The following is a 13,939-nucleotide window of genomic DNA, read 5'->3' as shown; positions in this document are numbered from 1 at the left end:
AGCTGTATTTGTTTTACAAAGTTTGAAAAGTACGAGCCAGGAAAAGCGTATATCGTAATTCTGCTTGTACCATGATTACAAAAGTTACATGTTCCAAGTTTTCCAGCAATATCTTCGAACCTTAGCTCGACTGGATCCTCACGACCAACTCGACCCACTTGAGAAAGAAGATAAGGAAAACGCGTCGAGCTCGAGAGCATGACCTCGAAGGAATCTCTTTCGCGACAGAGAGCCTGTGATTTATTTTCATGCCGATTCGCAAGCTGCAATCAACTATCGTTCGAATCCACGGCCCATCGGTTCTATTCGGCGTGGCTTCAACTCCAAATAAAAAATGTACTATCTGTCTGTATAGCCTTCTGTTTTTCTCGTTCCTTCGCTACCCTGCCGCCTATATTCCGGAATTTCTGGTAATACCAGCTCGCTTTTGCCTGCCCGACCATCCTTCCCATTCCCCTATCGTATCTCTTTCTGTCGAAACTTATATTTCACTTCCAAGTTTTTTCTTATCTCGCGTGTATTCGCTGCCAGCCACGTATATCCGCCAAGCCAGCTCCGATTCGTCTTTTCTATTTCGTTTCATTTACCAGTCACACTTCATGACCCGATAAAGTTTTCCGGGTGGCTGCGTCTCTGCCGCCACAACTTCGAGTTTCATTAAATGAGGAAACGGCCGAGACAACGCCGCCGAGAAAAATATATTTCGCCACTCTGGCAAAACGGAGAACAGCCTGTGTTTCATGAAACGACGAACGAATTGGTTCCATAGATGAGAATGTGCGCCAGAGATTGATGCAATTGGAAATTGTATTTGTACGTGCGAGATTCGTCACGATTCGGGAATCTGTTTTAAACGAAAATAGAAACGTAGGACGAAAATAGCGATTTGCACGATTAAAAGGATCAAAAGTTTGTCCCTTCGAAATTTCGCTCTTTCGTATTTTTTCGTTCGAATAAATTTTCGCCCACTAATTATACGAACATATCGCGTACACGCTGGTTAGCACCAGGAAATATCCAGCGTATCGAGTATAATTGTGAACTCGCCGCAGCTGCTGCGAGCTATCAATAACCCGCACCCCCATAGCAATTTCACGCGTATCTGTTTTTAATATCGACGTACGCGAAATGCCGCGGGTATTGCGCGCGAGCATTCCAAGAAAAATAAAAATCAATCAGCAAACAGCTCTAAATCATAACCGAAACCGAATATTTGAGGCTCGCAGCATTCCATCCGATATTCATCGGTACGTTCCGACTCCCTGTCGGCGTTCCACGCTTCGAAAGCGGCGACGCCGAAAAATCGATCGGCCACCCTCTGTCAAACAGTCAATCGTTCAACGTTTCGATCGGCCACCCTCTGTCAAATAGTCAATCGTTCGACGTTTCGATCTGCCAGTCACCCGTTCTAACGAAATTTGTCTTTTGCACTGCTAGCAACAGCAAGAATTATAACAAGAAACGATCGGCCGATGTAATTTGTAACAATCTCACGCGTCGACATATGCAATCGTGCTAACGATTGTTATTTAACGGTTGAAATTGCGGCATAAAATTGAAAACAGCGAAAACTACCGTAATAGAGTGATCGAGTGAACGACAAGAGGGAATCGAGGAAACGGCCGAGTTTATCAGCATCGAACCAAGATACCAGAATAATCGAGAATCGAGAGGAATGTAGTCGCAACAGCGCAACGCGATGGTTGAATGCGAATTGGCCTTCGCTCGATTCCTCGGTCGAGCGATCAGCGATGCCGTTGTTCCTGTAAAAAGCTCGACGAAACGTAGAGGCGAAGGATTTTCGGAAAAAAGCAAAAGAGAATCGCGGTTCACCGAATTCGCACAATTCTAATCGACGTATAGCATCGATAAATTCGTTCGCGTCACCGACCACGCGATTCGTGGCTCAGACACGATAAACCTTCCTCCTCCTCCTCTTTCTCTCTTCTCTCTCTCTCTCTCTCTCTCTCTCTCTCTCTCTTTGCACGTTGCCTTTAAAACGTTCTGCAGAATGCGTTCACGCGCTTTATTATCTCGATGAGCTTTGCGCGAGCGCAAGACACAAGCTGGTCCACGATTTCCATTTCCTCCTCTTTATTGGCCTGTTAAAAGTTACGTTTGTGCCGGCATTTACGCCTGATTAAGGTTTAACTCGATTCAAATGCGAGAGAGGGAGACGAATAAGGGCGATGGAGCAGGGTGACTGCACCCTTCTGCACGTCACGGCTTTTCATCCCCTGTTACGCGATTTCAAATACGATCGAAGGGATGTTATTTAGCCGCTTTATGCGACGGATTGACTTTTATCGAGTCACCGGGGACGCCGACAAGTAATTTCTGCGGGTGCCGCGGTCTTTCCTATTCCTCTTTCTTCCATTTTTCTTTCTTGGTGCGGAAATCTTTTTTTAAAAAATAGTTTTTTCAAGGAACTCTTCGAGGAAGAAAGTAGACGGTTTGAAATAACCAAACTACACGATATACGTATGCGGCCTACCAGGTGCCAAGCACGACATTTACGATTAATTGCCGGTGATGAATTTCCGTAACAAGACATTGTTTTTTACCGGGAGAATCCTACCGCCGCGCCGGTCCGCTTTTTAAAAGGCAACCAGGTAGAAAAACGTAACGGAGAAATTGGCGGCGATGGAGAGAGGTGGCACGAAAGTGACCTAAAAAAGCCAGCAAGCCATTAAATGTATTTTCCTTCACTTTGGCATCGAATTCGCGTAACGCGATACAACATTGATTCTAGACGAAGAAACAAAGAGAGAGAGAGAGAGAGAGATTTCTGGCTTCGTCGAGGAATTTCGAATCGAACAGCGATAACCTTTTAATACGATAATCGTATATTTTTTATCCAGAACGGCTTCTTCCATGCATCGTGGTAGCAAAATTTTATCGCGAATCAGATTTCACCTCGGATAACGTGACGTTCGTCCGCCATAATTGAACGATCTTAGACGAAACATTTAAAATTAGAGCTTCAAGGAAAAAGACAGATCATGCGTCGCATGAAACTGTAAAACGCGTAATAAAAAACGACAGAACAAAGAAGAAAGAAAAAAAAGAGATTAGGAGTCTCGTGGAAACTTCAAAGAGGAGCAAAAACGTTCCAGTTTCCCCTATCCCGTTTCCCATTGACCCGAATTCGGTGCTTTCCTGTCCGCACATCTCTTTTTCTATCGGCCGAGAAAACTTTTCACCAGCTGTTCTATCTTTCGTATCGTACCGCCGCTATCATCGTCGCGTTTTGTTTTTACTTCGCCTCGTATCTTTTCTCTTCTCCCTTTTTTTTCAATCTACCCGTACACTACCAGGTAAAACGCAAACGCGGAGCATCGGAAAACCTTTTTTCTCTCACGATCTTTACCCAACCCTTCGCGTTACAGCTTGATGTTGCATCAGCGTGACATTATTTTTCGCGCTTATCTGACGTTATATTTCACCGTTTACCTCACACGTTGAATGTAACACCGAACCGTCTGATATTCAGGTCACGTGCCGGATTTTCCCCGCGTTTTTCGCGATATTTACACTCGCATCTTTTATTTTGATGCGATCTCTATGCCAGTGTACTGGAACGGAGGACAAAACTAAAGGAGAATGCATCGTAATTTATACGCGTATTCCGCATCCATTCTGTCACATATTACGCTCGTTTCTTCTTTTATATTCGTACGTATTGCAAGTACATTCTCCAAAGATTTAAAACCATCTTAATAAGCAATTTCAGTTACTCGTTTCATCTGGTTTCCCAGTCTCGCCTACGTATCGAGCTCGATCCCATCCCTGGCCATAATCGGACGATCTTGCAAACCAACGAAATAAAGCCGACGTTGCGCAACGCCAACGACTCGACCCCAATCAAGATGATTAAAAACGATTTAATAAAAAAAAGAAAACATGGTTGAGTGTGTGTTGGCGAGTCGAGTCGAGCGTTAATACATGGCTGGTCATCGTAACGACATTATCGACGTTCAACCGTTGTAATTATCATAATTGGCCCTGGCAATAATGATTTATTGGGCGACGTCCGTTACGCTCGATATAATCTATGGCATCGTATCATGTATAGCAATTTCCGTGCACAACGTATAAATAAATCCCCGTTATTCCCACGCGAAAAAGCACATTCGAGTGGGTGGAGAAAGAGGGAGGGGAGAGAGAGAGAGGAATGGTTCGATGCGTTTCGTTCGTTTGCCGATTGATGCGTTTCACGCGGTTCCACGAAACGTGGCTAATTCTAACCAGGCAAATGGAAATTGACGTTTGAGTAGCTTCGTCTATTATCTGAATCAATACTATCGGGAATTACAAATCAACTATTATCATCGTTATTTCTCTGGCCGTTTGCGTCCGCTGTTGCGTTCCCTGCTAATTAATCTTCGGGTAGCCAAACTTCTTTCCCAATTTGGGATAAATTATGCATCGTGTTTCCAATGTGTTAATGCCGGCTTTTACGGTACGACGAGCAACAGTACATAGTTATCGATTTGTTGCGCGATATAATACCAAACATGTATCGACATATATACGTCGAGTTTAAGTTTTCCGAAGAAATCGATTGAATAGACTATCGTAGAATAAATTCAGCATTGCGAGCGACGAGTAAACACCGAGACAAGCTGATTAGCAAAAATCACGTCAGCTTGCTACCGTGTAGCGTGTAACGAGATGTATTCGCCACGTACACTGTCCTGCGTCGTGCTTGACTTGTTTTCACGACAGAGCCAGTCTTTGTACGCCATGTCCCGAGGAAAGGGCGTCGATAAACAATGTGCAACTTGCAATAAAGCTCGTACAAGTGTCCTTAAGACTACTTTAGCCATGTCGAAACAGCGTTCTTGGTCCTGACGAATCTCTGTCGTAACATCTATAACGCGATACGATTACAGAGAACTACGAGATTATATTTTTTTGTCGCTTCCCACCAAAAGAAACGCCAACAATTTCGATCAGCCGAATCTTTATGAGAATATATTTCCGATAATAAATTTGGCAAATTTCTTTCGGTCAATTTGTCTGCAGCTTTTAATATCCATAATAAACAGCCTGGTACTTTCAACTAAAACGTGCTCCCAAAGGATGCTTCGTTACTTTAATTATAGCTCGAAAATTATAATCGACCCGAGTGCAGCTAGAACACTGTTAGCTTAACTGATACTCGAAGATTATAAAAATTCTACCGTAACTCGAGAATTATTATTGACTCGCTTATGACTCAAATTATATCGATTTAAATTGAATGCAATTTCAATTTCCTTTTCTATTGGATCGTTTAGAGTATTTCAGCGAATGCTTTTTATACGTTACATAGAATCATATTTGCCAGAAACAAGAACGTTAAGTAAATTAAAACGTTCAGCGAAACGTTATCGTGGTTGAACTCTCCATTCGTCCGAAATATTCGTCAATTTGGTCGATCTCGTGGAATGTTGTTATAATACCCAGTTTTGACGGGCATCTTTTACACGATAATCCTGCTCAAGAATCAACAGAGTATCGTAATTAAAAATTCTACGTATGTAGAAGTTTTCATTTGCATATAATTACGTTTCTGTACTTCCGTCTCTGTTCATCGTCGTGCTTCGTCGACCGAACGATGGCACGGTCCAATAAATTAGCCGTATGCGGTTTAGTCGCGTGTACGTTGCTGTATTTCGTGTGGTTCTCGTTGCGCGAGTATCCGTTCTTTGCGTACGATTGAAAATACACTTCGATCTTTTGCCAAATGGAAGCGAGATTTGCTTTTCGCTCGTGTTTCTCGATAAAAGAGAAGCATCGAATGTCGCGAATGTATCTTATTATCTGCCGTCTTAAATCGATGACAAAATCGACTCGAATCAAGTTATTTAAGGTGGTTTTATGTTTAAAGGGACCCTAGAAGCCACATACGAAAATATTATTTGCGTATTTTTAATCTAACGATCGATAATGACAATAATGGACGGTAGGGCAAAATTAAACGACCAAGTAAAATTAAAATTTCGTATAAACGGCATTTCACGCGCATCAGGCTAATAGTTAACAGGAGGCTCTATAGCCGCATCATGCGAGGAATTTCATTGCACGACGGCACGAAATATACGCTGGTTTGGTCTCGTGTTTCGGTTGACCTTTCGTCTACCATGTTTTAAGACATATTCAACGCGTTCACATATCCGGTATATCCAGTTCTCTATATCGAACCTCCTGCGAGCCTTAAAAACGCCGTAAAAACCTATAACCCTGTCGAAAGGTGGTGGTTTCTCCCAAAAAGCTTTTTATTTCTGCCACGAGATCGCATCTCACCATTTGTCGGTGGGTAGAAAACCGCGACAAATTATCCGAAGCGCGACTCTGATCCTCTCCGGCCGATCGATGCGTTTCGCCGACGCGGTTCGCTAATTCCGTACGTGCAAATGGAAACTGACGTTCGACCAGCTTCGGGATTATCCTCGTGACGAAATATCGCTGCCGCATCCTCACGCTCCGTGTAATCGAGCCGATTGCGCAGCTTCCAGTAAAAATAGATAGGACAAAGGGAAACGACGAGAAACGGAAAATTGCTTCGAAGAAACGATAAAAAAAAATATGGAAGAAAAAAAGGACAAAGAAAACTGGAGAAAACGTTTCGCGGGTGGAATTAAATTGGAGCTATGTGGTTGTTTGATAGCCGGACGATCCAAGGTATGTTCTCGCGCGTTTCCTCGCATTCGTTTCCTTTATCGTTCGACGAATTTCACCTAACGGGTCGTGTTTCGTTCGTTCGATTCTCGATTTCGCGGCTGTTTTAATTAAAGGTTGTCAATTAAACGCGACATATAATTAGGAACGATCGCTTGAATCCGAATCCGTGAACCACGTGGCGGCTAATAGGCCACGGATTTATGACCCGTTTCGAACCGGATCATTTGCTGCAGGGATATCAATGATCGGGGAATATAATTGTATCGATCGTTCGACGCTTGTTAGTACTGCTGAGGCTGTATCTCTTGCGAGAAGAGGAACGAGGAATTCTCCATTTAATCGGTGATTTCGCGGGATTTTTGGTCCAATTCCTGGTATTCTGGTAATTTATAGCTACTTGTTAGGTATATGCAAATGTAACGGCTGTAACGTTTGACGAACGTTATACATTTTACGGATCAAGGAAAATATTCGATCGTACGTTACCATACCAACGTTAAGTTACCACGAGAACGATCGAAAATTCGTGAAAGAGTATGACGTAAAAAAACGCTTGGCCCGCGTTATCGATAACAACGCAGATATAAGAAATAGAACATCCATGGGATAGCCATAATCCCGGTCATCCGCCATCGAATAAACCGGGTCATAACTTCTATCGCCATTAGGCCGTGGCAAAGTAACAATTTCGGCGCTGAGAACGCGTCTGGCGTCAGCGTCGAGGCGCGCTAAGCGACTTTTACGATGGCAAGACGAGCTCGAGTCGATTAACTTAATTAGACAATCGCCTAATGAATTCGAGAATGGCGGTCCATTAAGCGGCCGACTAACGCGCATCCTTGATCGTTTTCTCGTATACGATGTACTCGGAACGGACTTTGCTATCGCGAGCCTCGTAAATAGAGCTTTATCGCTCTTCGTTTGCCACCCTTAGTCGCGAAACCGTCGCTGCACCGGCTAAATCTCTGTCCCGACCAAGTAGATAATGGCATGCTATATAAGATGGTTTAAACGAGCAACAAAACTTGCTTTTGGGATAGTTGTAATAAATATAAATATCAAGGGTGTATGCTAGGTCCGCAACAAGACTGCGCGAGAAGGATACTTTCGACAGATGGTGTCAAGAAAATTCGAGGATTATATATTTTTCGGAATAACGGTAAATGGATCACTCGCGGAAGGTAGTTTCCTTCTTCGAAAAAGAAAATTTTCTTTCGTCTCCGATCTACTCGTTTCAACGCTTCGTTTGAGCATCTGTGTACGTCGACGAAACATTTGTATACCCAAGTTGGCATCCACCAAATACCAAAGCTAGCGGAACTTTCTTCAAACAGCCAAATTTAACGCGAAACTCCGTCAGGGAAGGTGTCAAGAGTCGCACAGGAAACAGAGTTTTGCTCTTTAATCTCGATTTTGTTTCGAGTCGATAACTCGATTAGTTTCCGAGATACGAGCGCAGCGTCTTAGACACGCGGCATGGCAAAACGGTAGCTGAGATTCTAAGATACGGAGTGACCTACTTTTTCTTCCTGAAATTACGTACGTCGCTGGTAGCAACAGAAAAACGACGTTGACTCAGCGTCCTGTCATCGCCTAGCTCTGGCGACTCGTATGTAAATCGTGCGTAGTAAACGACTGTGCGACGAGAGTAAACATAGCGAAATACTCAGAATTATGCTTTGGATCGAACGACGACGTCTCAAAAGGCAGAAATCGTATCGACTCGAGTCTTAAAAAGGAGCGTTCACTGATACACGTGTCATACAGATCTTTGAGAATAATTAACGCGAATCGAACGTTATAATTTTTTTTAATTTTAGTACTTTTAATAAGTATTGTACGGCTATAGCTCAAAACGAAAGATCGATGACGGATGATTTTTATGCAGTTTCGTCTGTAATAATATTCAAAGCTACTTTTAACGATTAGTCGATGCGATTCGAGCGATTAAACATTGCTTCCAATTGCGATTATCTGTGCCTTAACATTGAACGAACGTAATCGACCATACTTCCCGAATTTTGGCATTTTCTATTCTTAGTTTTTTGTAGTTTTGCTCTTTAAACCGGTTAATTTCGGCGATTGATCTTCGCGTTATCTAATAACAGCGAGAAAATCGGCCGGAAATTAGGCACGCAACCGAAAACGGCACACCGAACACGCCGATCGATAGCAACACGCCTCTGGCGGATCTTTTCTTCCCGAAACTTTATTCTCGTGGTTGCCGAGGTCGATGGAAGAATTGCTCGTTGAATTAAATTCCTGCGGTGTTGTTCGGCTGCACTGTCTACCGACCTGACTTCCGATAAAATCGAGCAGGCTTCAAATTGGTTAGAGCCACCCCTAACCCCTAACGGAATCGGTACACCGGCGTTATTTTCTTCGCGAGAAGCGAAATAGGCAAAAAGCGGAATTTTTATATGTTCAGGAATTTTTATAGTTCAGGTTATCGCGATGGTCGTTAAAGTTGTTACGAATCGTATTTAATATACACCGAATTTATTTTGAATCCTTCCGAAGGCACAATAAAACGATACAACGTCGTTACGTAGAACATTATGGGTACGTTAAAATCGCTTACCGTAATCGCTATACAATTAGAATCATTCTAAAGGCGAGGCTTCTATCGTCGAAGAGAAACAGGAACGTATCTTGAAAATACCATGCTGGCGTTAGTGGATCGATCGTCGAAGGATCGGTGTCACGGAAACGACGAGAATTTTGTCCCACTACAGCACCTACAATTAAAAAAAGTTTCGATGTAACAACTGTTAAATATAATATTTAGATATATAACTTATGAGAAAAAACATAAAGCGAGAAGCGACTCATCGTGAAAGCTGAACCGTCGCTATACATCAACCTAAATGCGCGTCTCTTCAACATTTCAACTTCATTTCGCGAGACAAGTCCCCAGCACGTGCCTCGGAGGCTTGGTTCGAGGCGAATAAAGCAAGAGACATTCCTCAAGACCTCCTACATACGTCGGTCAATGAAATTCCAGGGCGGCGCCTGGCTGGAAAGCCTGAATTTTTCATTAAATTAACAGCGCAACAGGTCGCGTATGGCGCGTGTCGAAGAGAATTGTTTAAATATTGCACGAAAGGAGCGGCCGCGATGTCTTTTTTTCTACCCTTTACCGGTCCCCTTCGACCCTCTTCCCTGGCGACGAATTAACGCGCAACAGGTGAGTCCCTACACTGTCCGCGCATAACTCAGCGAGACGGATATTTCGAATTTTTCCATCCTTTCTCGTCATTTTGTCGCGTCCTGCGTTTGTCGAACGAACCAACAAACCAACACCTTTGCTCGGTGTTGCGTCAGAGGAAAATGGCGTCAAGTATCGTGAGAACGTGCACTGGCGGACAAAAGTTTCGGGTCACTCGGTTTAAGCCTGGATTATAGTTCGATGCTACGTGAAACGTCAATCGCTCGACTCCAAGTTGAGAAAGTTATCCCGTTGGAAACCGTAAATTTCTTTTTAATTTCTCTCGGTATTCAACGGGGAGCAGAAAGCAGCCGAGTATTTTTGTTATAACTTTTTAAAACACGCTTCGAGCTACGTAACTCACGCTCAACGAGAAAAACTACGAATGCAACCGTTTTAATCTGTCGCGTAGATAGCAACGAATCGCAGAAGGTTTATACGGCACTACGATATCGGCATGTTGCATTTGGGAATTAGAAACGTGCACTGTCCTTTCAGACATCGAGCAAGGAGATCGATAATCCGAGAGATCTGCAGGATCGCGAGCGGCAAAAAGAAACTAGGAGAAACGAAATATCGTCGACAAAGGAGATGAGCTTTCCGAATGAAACAGACTCGAAGAGATTGAAACGATAGCCGAACGAATTTTTTTCCTCGAATGTCAAAGGAATATCGATGAACCGTGAACGTAAGATAAGATGTCGCGGTACTTGTAATTAAAAAGGAATTAACGTCGAAACACGGGCTGGTATATAAGGGACGAAAACCACAAAGAACAGAAGGTCCGACTAAACGAGAGAAGACTTACGACAGCTTTGTGAATAATTAAACGTAGATCTGAGAATAGACAAGTAGAAGGCACAGACCGAAGAAGATTATAGAAAAGTCTATAAAGAAATTATAGAAAGAAATAACAGGGAATATTCCGAACGTAAGTCAGTCGGTATTTAATCAAAGCGACTGCTGTATAAAAAATTGCCAAGAAAACGTTTAGAGCCAAGCAGAGACGTAATTCAGCGATACGTACTTCTAAATTGAAGGTAAGCAGCGTCTTTTATGAAAAGCGTTCTCATTCTCAGGCATTTACGTGCATAACGTCTATTCGGAGAAACGAGTATCTTTCTAGTTTGAAAATTAGTGGGAAAATTACCTGTGTGCAGGAAGCAGCACCGAGAATCGAGAAGTGGAGAGATCTCTGAACGACTAGCAACAAGTTGCGAAGGCAACGACGTACCAGCAGGTTTCTTCGTACGCGTAGACGCGTAAAATTTTTCATTCGCCAAGTGCTGTCGTTCTCTCCTCCTCTTTCTTTCTCTGTATTTCTCCTTCACTTCCGCGATTCTCCAAAAACGATCGAGACCGTTTCGTCTGGCAGCGTGGTGCAACAGGTAGACACTTAGTATCCTTCTACGAAGCGGAATTAATTTCCTCGACGCGATCCACGTTTGTCAGAACGAAACGTGTGTAGCTATGGTACGAGCCATCTATTCTTTTCCTCGTGAGAATCTTTCTCGGCTGTTCGGTAATCCAGAGTTTAAAGAAATCGAAAATTACCGACTTTAATATCGCTCTCCGGAATTTTAATTCGAACGATCGAATAATTTTTCTCTCCGGATTAAAACGTCGAATAGAGTAATACGAGATTTCATTGGAAACGATCAAAATAATAAAGCAAGACGAACCAATTTCGCGGTGCATCGTTTCTACGACTTCTTTCCCTTAATTGAAATACTTTTCCTATCGTTGCTACAGCGAACTACGAGAAAATTAATTCTACGAATATCCAAGAACTACTCCCTTACGTTTTTCCCCCCTGTAGCAAGATCTTTTTTAAATTAAAAGAAAGGAAAAGCAAAAGCTTCGTAAATATTCTCCGCGTACCATTTACGGAACGGTAAACGATCTTCCGTCAGACGTGGGGAAATATCAGACGCAATAATAAGCTCTAAAGGAAGAGTACGTTGATAAATTGCACCACACTGAACAAATGCGTTTACAGATGAGAATGAGTGACTTTATCGCGCGTACGAGGCCGATAACGATGAAAAAAGACAAAAAGAAGGCGTTGTAATCCCACAGTGGCACGTTTCTGCACAGGATTACCATCCATAGACAGGAATGACAATGTTCAATATGTCGGTAAGGCAATTTCCTATGAAAGCAACGTGCAACAGGTAGAGAACGTCGCCTTGCTCGCGAATCGTATCGCATTGGAACTTCTCGATCAAATAGATACAGCTGGCTTCGACGGAATTTTATTCGAGACCGACTTACAACGTCTCGCTTTCTAACGACGATTATTTCACTGTCATGTGCACCTGATTAGATCCACGAATTGGCTCCAGAGGAACGATGTTCGAAGAGTTCGCATCCGTCGTTGTACGGTATCCAATAAATAGAACGATAAAAAGAATTTTAATTCGTCCGAACAAAGGATGAGAAGAGAAATAGCAACGCGGTAAAAAAATTGGAGAGTAAAGAATATGGCGGTGAAAAAATATAAACGTAGGAAACAATTAGGGATAGTGATATCTATACGATCTCTAGGAATATTTTTCATCGAAGAATCGGATTATCTCGAACGAGACATCTTGTTTCCTTCGACGAAAATTCGTTCTTGCTGATCGTTCAACGTCATTTCGTATCGTTGGAATCGTCTAATGACACGATATTGGCAAACTCGGTTTAAACGCGACGTAACTAACGCAGCGACCCAGTGTAACGCGAACCACAAAATTCGCCATTGAAAAATGACTATCCACGGCGCGGCAAGTGGAACGAGTCAACCAGTGGTCAGACCAGGAATCGCGTTCCACCATTTCGTATCGATTTTTCGCGAGAAGTGGATGACCCGGTTTTTGGCGCACGCTTTGTGCCGCTTTTAACAAATGACCAGTCACACTCGTTCGCCAAGAAATTTCTAACCAACCGCGAACGAAAAGCTACTTCGAAAATCATTTAAAATGAAAAACTCACGATACCATCGTACATTGCTATTTTCATATATTAAAATCGACTAAATCCCGTTTTTTTTCCAATTTATAAACCGGCAATACTTTCTATTTCCGAAACGAAACTTTTTATCGTCTATCGAATCACCACATTGGTTCGCCGTGAAATCACCGTACTATTCGTTGAAAGAAAGGCCCCCGAGTTAAAACACGTTGATCAGACAGCAGGCAACGATTCGGGAGCTTTCAAACAACGTCGAAGCCTGTTTCGTGCGAATTTCGACGTGCCAGCCCTTCGATTTCACACGTAAGCGATCGACGACTCTTAATTACACGATGTACCAGCTTGTACTTAATCAAAGAGATCGGCGAATATAGAAAGAAACGAGAGAAAGAGACTGAGCAAGATTCGCCGAGAGAAACAGAGGAGTAAAGTGGCTTTGAAAATTTTCGACAGATATATTACGTTTCCTTGTTCGAGACGTCGGAGCGGAGATCGCGATGTATCGTTTCAGTTTCACACCGACTCGCGACTGGCGCGATCAATTACTCGCGTGGCCGCATACTTGGTTAACTTCAACGGGATTTTAGCGATGAAAGAAAAGAATCGAAGTAAAAAGAACGTAGAAGAGAAATTAACGAAATGGTAAAACTAGGAGATAAAGAAAGGAAAAAAGGGGGATAAAAGAGGAAGAGTAGAGAAAAGAGGTTGAAAGGGGGAAAAAATGGTGAACGCGTAGCGATTGCAGAGGTGTTAAAGGACGTTCTATGCCTGTCTCTGTCTCCGTAGGTACTGAAGCGCAGTTCGATACCAAGAACGGTTATATTCCAACCCCTTCTCCGCCGTTCGAACGCTACGCATCGCAAGATGGCTGGCCATGTTTGCGAAATGGCGCCTGCGCGTGCGATTTCTGCTCGGATGCCCCGTACGTCCCTCTACACCTCCTCGTTCCTTCCTCTTTCTCCTTTCTTTCCATCGTGGAATAGCGATGGGACCGATCCGAGACCTACTTGCTATTTTTCATCGATTTGTCGTTTGATTGGTCGAGCTTTGTCAGTTTTAAGCGAATTCATAGTGGAAACGGCGTACGGGGAATTTTATGGCTGATTA

The 13,939-nt window shown here is 43.1% G+C and overlaps 1 long non-coding RNA gene across 2 annotated transcripts in view; it reads right to left on the bottom strand.

Annotated features, from left to right (window-relative positions):
- LOC112213697 overlaps positions 1 to 12,901 on the bottom strand; it is a 62,575-nt gene extending 49,674 nt beyond the window's left edge. The window contains exons 1-3 of one of the 2 annotated variants that reach the window (XR_002947601.2): positions 12,196 to 12,901; positions 11,028 to 11,245; positions 9,251 to 9,407 (exon numbers count right to left, since the gene is read on the bottom strand). This is a non-coding gene — a long non-coding RNA (uncharacterized LOC112213697). Of the gene's footprint in view, positions 1 to 9,250; positions 9,408 to 11,027 lie in introns of both variants that reach the window. The other variant, XR_004462630.1, reaches the window with a different exon arrangement.
- Between the last annotated feature and the right edge of the window lie 1,038 nt (positions 12,902 to 13,939).

Source organism: Bombus impatiens, unplaced genomic scaffold (assembly GCF_000188095.3).
Source record: "Bombus impatiens unplaced genomic scaffold, BIMP_2.2 scf_1055, whole genome shotgun sequence".
NCBI classification, from domain to species: Eukaryota; Metazoa; Arthropoda; class Insecta; order Hymenoptera; family Apidae; genus Bombus; species Bombus impatiens.
The sequence above is the reverse complement of the archived record's forward strand: the minus strand, read 5'-3'. Positions and strand labels throughout refer to the sequence as shown.